Genomic DNA, 6,555 nt, shown 5'->3' on the forward strand with positions numbered 1-6,555 from the left:
GCCATGGAAGTAGTTTGAGCAGGAGAGAAACTGGGTCAAATTTGCAGGAGCTGAGAGGAGAAAGTAGGCATTCAAGAAGTACAGATTCAGAAAGAAGCTGCCTCCCAGGTAAGGGTCAAAGAGAGTGCAGCTGACATAAATGTTAGCAATAAATATAATAAACCAAAACCAAACCTGTTATCCCTGGGTCATTCTGACTTATGGCAACCCCATAGTGTTGCAAAGCAAAACTGTACTCCATAGGGTTTTCAAGGCTGTGACTTTTCAAAAGCAGATGGCTAGGCCTTCCTTCCGAGGTACCTCTGGGTGAGTTCTAGCCAGTTCATAGTCAAGTGCCTAGCCGTTTGCACCACCCAGTAGCTAATAATAATAATAGTAGTTAACAAATATTGGACACTTAAAAGATGTCGGAACAAGAGCCTTCACACAAACAGATATATGCACACCCATGTTTATTGCAGCTCTGTTTACAATAGCAAAAAGCTGGAAGCAACCAAGGTGCCCATCAACGGATGAATGGGTAAATAAATTGTGGTATATTCACACAATGGAATACTACGCATCGATAAAGAATAGTGACGAATCTGTGAAACATTTCATAACATGGAGGAACCTGGAAGGCATTATGCTGAGCGAAATCAGTCAGAGGCAAAAGGACAAATATTGTATAAGACCACTATTATAAGATCTTGAGAAATAGTATAAACTGAGAAGAACACATACTTTTGTGGTTATGAGGGGGGGAGGGAGGGAGAGGGTTTTTTACTGATTAATTAGTAGATAAGAACTGCTTTAGGTGAAGGGAAGGACAACACTGAATACATGGAAGGTCAGCTCAATTGGACCGGACCAAAAGCAAAGAAGTTTCCGGGATAAAATGAATGCTTCAAAGGTCAGTGGAGCAAGGGCGGGGGTTTGGGAACCATGGTTTAAGGGGACTTCTAAGTCAATTGGCAAAATAATTCTATTAGGAAAACATTCTGCATCCCACTTTGAAATGTGGCGTATGGGGTCTTAAATGCTAACAAGCGGCCATCTAAGATGCATCAATTGGCCTCAACCCACCTGGAGCAAAGGAGAATGAAGAATACCAAGGTCACACGACAGCTAAGAGCCCAAGAGACAGAAAGGGCCACATGAACCAGAGACCTACGTCATCCTGAGACCAGAAGAACTAGTTGGTGCCCGGCCACAATCGATGACTGCCCTGACAGGGAGCGCAACAGAGAACCCCTGAGGGAGCAGGAGATCAGTGGGATGCAGACCCCAAATTCTCATAAAAAGACCATACTTAATGGTCTGACTGAGACTAGAGGAATCCCGGCCAAACCTTCTGTTGGCACAGGACAGGAACCATCCCCGAAGAGAACTCATCAGACATGAAAGGGACTGGACAGTGGGTAGGAGAGAGATGCTGATGAAGAGTGAGCTAATTATATCAGGTGGACACTTGAGATTGTGCTGGCATCTCCTGTCTGGAGGGGGGATGGGAGGTTAGAGAGAGTGGGAAGCTGGCAAAATTGTCACGAAAGGAGAGACTGAAAGGGCTGACTCATTAGGGGGAGAGCAAGTGGGAGTAAGGAGTAAGATGTATATAAACTTATATGTGACAGACTGACTTGATTTGTAAACGTTCACTTGAAGCTCAATAAAAGTTAATAAAAAAAAAAAAAAGATGTCGGACCCTGTTTTAATCACTTTCCATGTGTCAGCTTGATTTTCACACAAGCCCTATAAGGTAGGTATTATCCTTACCCACATTTTCCAGATGAGAAACACCATTCACCCGTTGCCATCTAGTCGATTCCCACTCCTAAGCATCCTATCGAACAGAGTAGAACTGCCCCATAGGGCAGCAGTTCTACTTCATGGGAGCAGACCGCCACATCTTTCTCCCACAGAGCGGCTGGTGGGTTCGAACCACCAACCCTTCGATTAGCAGCTGAGTGCTTAACTACTGCACCACCAGGGCTCCTTCCAGATGAGGAAACTGAGGTACAAAGGTGCTAATTAGTGTGTAAAACATCACAAGCTACTAAGTGGGGACCAGGATTTGAACCCCAGGTGTTAACTCCAAAACCCATGGCTCTTTTTTGTTTGTTTAGTTTCTTGTAATGATGACTGCAACAAATTACCACAAGCTGATGTGGTGTAAAGCAACAGAAATTTAATGCCTCAGAGTTCTGGAAACCAGAAGTCTGAAATCAAAGTGGTGGTCCTTCAAGGTACAGTACTGGGATGAAGGCGGCGGGGAGGGGGGGATGCGCATGTGGGAGCGTTTGACGACAGCAGAGGGCGCGAGTGAGGCCGACAGCGATGCGCGCTCCCAATACCGCCTAAGGCCGCTTGTCACTGTCCAACCCCCACCCTACTGCGTCCACAGTGGTGCTGGCCTCTTGTCCCTTCTCCAGGGAAACTCTGTGGGGTCGTCAAAGTGAGACGTGGGCCCTAAACCTTGGCTCCGTCCCTTTCTCTAGGGGAAGCAGCTCTTGGGTTGGAAGAGACAGTCCTGAGCCCTGAGGGTCCCTGTGCAGCCCTGCTCAATGCGCCAAAGGTCAAGGCGAGCCATCCCCTGACCCTGAGGCCTTTCTGGAGTTGGCCCCGCGGATGGCTACGTGGGTGACGACGACAAGGGTGTAAGCCCCCTGTGCTGCTCACTCCCCTGGCGGGGGCGGGGGCAGGGGCGCTGGCCGGGGCGCGCGCGGAGGGCTGGCCTGTTGGCTGCCAGCTACCCGAAGTGCCCTAGCGTCCATCTGGGCCCATGGCCTGGCCCCTGTCACCTGGGGGGCAGGAGGGCCGACAGAACCATGCCGATACTCCCAGCCAAGAATAACAAACTTTCTCACTGGGTTCCCTTGTCTTCTTCCAACGTTATGGAGAAGTTGGCTGGGTTAGCCCTTGCTGTCTTCAGTGAGGTTGGGGTTCCTCCCTGACACCTTGGGTGGCCCAGAAGAGAGGCAAGACTGGGACCAGGAGAGCAGCAAGGAAGGAGGACTGGGGTGGAGCAGGAATGGGAGGAGGGGGTGGGGGCCAAGGAGGCAGCAATTGGGCATGTGGAGGGATGAGGCACCCAGAGAGACACCCAGGTGTCCAGCTGTATGACTCTTAGATGTGGGACCATTTCTCGAGTGGGTGGGTGGTGTTCTCTCTTATTTCCCCAGTTGCTTTATTCTTCCTGTTTCTAGTAATTCTTAACCTCTGACCACCTATGATGGTTAATTTTGTGTGCCATCTTGGCTAGGCTGTAGTTCCAGTAGTTCTGCCAAACACTAGACTAGTTGCTATTCCGTAATGTGATTGAATGCAGTGTAACTTATTCAGTTGAAATAGGAGTTTCCTTCTCCGTGGGCTCTGCACTCTTCCTGTCGCCAGATCTACGGATCTTGAGACAGACGGGTTGCGGCCTGCAAGCCTACAGAAGTCTCCAGCCTATGGATTTTGGACTTGCCAGCCCCACCAACTGCACGAGCCAAGCCCCTTTGAAGTAAAAATCTCTCTTTCTCTCTATACATACATGCACATATATGTACAACAAAAACCCAAACCCGTTGTCGTCGAGTCGACTGTGACTCATAGAGACCCTATATGACTGGGTAGAACTACCCCACAGGGTTTCCAAGGAGAAGCTGGTAGATTCGAACTGCTGACCTTTTCGTTAGCAGCCGAGTTCTTAACCACTACTCCACCAGGGCTCCATACATGTACATACATACATGCTGGTGGGAATATAAAATGGTGCAGCCTGGGTAGCAAACAGTTTGGCAGTTCCTCAAAAAGTTAAACATAGACTTACCATATGACCCAGCAATTCCACTCCTAAGTATATACCCCAAAGAGTTGAAAGTAGGGACTCCAAGAGATAACTTGTATACCATTGTTCATGGCAGCACTATTCCCAATAGTCAAAAGGTGGCAACGACCCAAGTGTCCATCGACAGATGAACGGACAAACACAATGTGGTCTGTGTGTACAATGGAATATTACTCACTCATAAAGAGAAGTGAAGTCCTGATACGTGCTTCAGCATGGATGAACCTTGAAAACATCATGCCGAGTGGAATAAGTTGGGCACAAAAGGACAGATGGTGTACGACTCAATGTATGTGAAATATCGAGAATCAGCAAATGTACAGAGACAGGAAGTGGACTGGTGGTTACCAGGGGCTGGGAGGAGGGAGGTTTGGGGAGGTATTGCTTTAATGGGCACCAAGTTTCTGTTTGGGAAGATGAAAAGATTTTGGAAATAGTAGTGATGGTTGCACAACCTTGTGAATATGATTAAGGCTACTGAATGATATACTTAAAAAGGATTAAAATGGCCAATTTTATGTTACATATATTTTATCAGAATAATTTTTTAAAAATAAAAAAAATATGAAGGCAGGGATTTCTACATGTTTATTTCCTGCTGGGAGTCCCTGGGTGGTTCAAACGGTTAACACACTCAGGTGCTAATGGAAAGACTGGAGGGTCGAGTCCACCCAGAAGCACCTCGGAAGAAAGTCCTGGCAATCTACATTTTAAAAAAATCAGCAATTAAAACCTCCACGGAGCGCAGATCAACTCTAACACACATGAGGTCGCCATGAGTTGGAATGGACTCCACTGGTTTTTGGTTTCTCCCCTGCTGGGTCCCTAGAGGTTAGAACAGCTTCTGGCATATAGTAGGCGCTGGGTGGATGGATTAAAAAAAAAAAAAAAACCCAAAACAGGACAATTCTGTGGCCAAATTGGGCTGCCCAGGTCCCAAATGACCCCTTATCACCCACTGTATGCTTTAAAAGAAAATATTTTCACTCTCAGAACTGAACATTCTGGGGTGACCCACCCCCGCACCATGTTAGCACCTCTAGACCAGGGAAGACATCGCCTTGACAACCTGACTCTCCCAGACCCTGGCCTTGAACAGGACCTGGCTCTGGAGGAGCCTCAGTACATGTCTGTGAGATGAACACATCTGCAGAGTCATGGAGCAATTTTGGTCAGACCAGATTCTGCCTCAAAGCCGCAGAAGGAATCCATACAGCAGATACCCTGATCTCGGACTCCCAGCATCCAGAGCTTCGAGACAGTACATTTCTGTTCCTTAAAGCCACCCACTTCCTGATATTTTGTTACAGCAGCCCTCAGAATCTAATACACCAGATAAAATCTCAGTGTTAATGTGAAAATAGGGCTGACCTGGCAGAGCTCCTGAAAGGGTCTCAGGGACCAGTTCTGGGCCACTCTTAAGAGAACTGCTGTATGAATGCATGTATTCACACAAGGATACATGGGTACTGCCATTATCTTCACTTTACAGAAGAGAAAGCTGAGGCCCAGAAAGGTGAAGTTATTGGTCCAGAGTCACATAGATGGTAAGTTATGTCAGGAGACAGAAGCCAGTGACCTGAGCTTCAATCTCTCCCCCTGAGGCGCTAGCAAGTCTTTCTGGGGATAAAATGGGGAAATATTACTGGCTAAGCGACCATCACAAGGATATATAACTGCTTGGTGCCTCAGCTTCCCTAGCTGTAAAATGGGTCTAGTAATAATGCCTAGCTCAGAGCCTTGTTATGGAGTAAATGTTGTTGTTAGCCGCTGTCCAGTCGATTCTGACTTATAGAGAGATGTATAACAGAACGAAATGCTGCCCGGAATAAATTAATGCTCCCTAAATGTGAGCTGTGATCATCATAAACCCACTGCAGTTGAGTGGATTCTGACTCATAGCAACACTATAGGACAGAGTAGATCTGCCCCAAGAGGGTTTCCGAGGAGCAGCTGTTGGTTTTGAATGGCCGGCCTTTTGGTTAGCAGCAACCAGGGTTTCCTAAACGAGTTTAAAAACATTTGTATGAGAGAGTGCACACAGGTGTTCGAGAGGTGTGTGTCTCAGTTCCCCCATTTGTCCAACCAGAGGCAGGGCCATGCCCTCTATGAGCCCCTCCCTTCCTGCTTCTTCTGAGACCTGATCTCCATTTTCAATACTTGCATTAGGGTCTCTTGGGGGCATGTGAGCACCTGAAGACCCCCCATCATCCACGCCAGACCTGGGGGCGTCTGGGGAGGAGCTTGGGGTGAGGGATGTAGGATCCCACAGGGAAGGGCTGGCGCACACGCCTGGGTCCCATCCTCTGTGCACAAACCCTGGGTTCCAATTTAAGCTCTAACAGGGAGCTCGGTTGTTGGGGTTTCCGTTCCTGAAGGGGGAGTGAATGGGAATACAACCCCAGGATCCTTATTTCTGGAGATACTCAGATACTCGGGTGTCGGTCCCGGGGCGGGGCGTTCCTTTGCCAAATCCTGGTCCTATGGGGGACGGGGCATTGACGTCTAGGTCCCCACCCCTGCCGGGGTCTGTGGTGTGGGGTGCGTGCCTTGTCCCTAGGGGCTGCTAGGGCCCGGGGTGGCTCGAGGTGGGGAACCTCTGACTCCCAGTTTCCTGTCCTGGGGGCGGGGCTCTGCAACCTGCCGTTTCCGTGGAACGGGGGGTCTCGGACGCCCAGGCTGGCCCCCACCACCACAGACCCGCCAGAGGGGCCCAAGTGGGGCGGGATGGAGGGGGCGGGGCC

The sequence above is a fragment of the Loxodonta africana genome, chromosome 11 (genome assembly GCF_030014295.1).
Source record: "Loxodonta africana isolate mLoxAfr1 chromosome 11, mLoxAfr1.hap2, whole genome shotgun sequence".
NCBI classification, from domain to species: domain Eukaryota; kingdom Metazoa; phylum Chordata; class Mammalia; order Proboscidea; family Elephantidae; genus Loxodonta; species Loxodonta africana.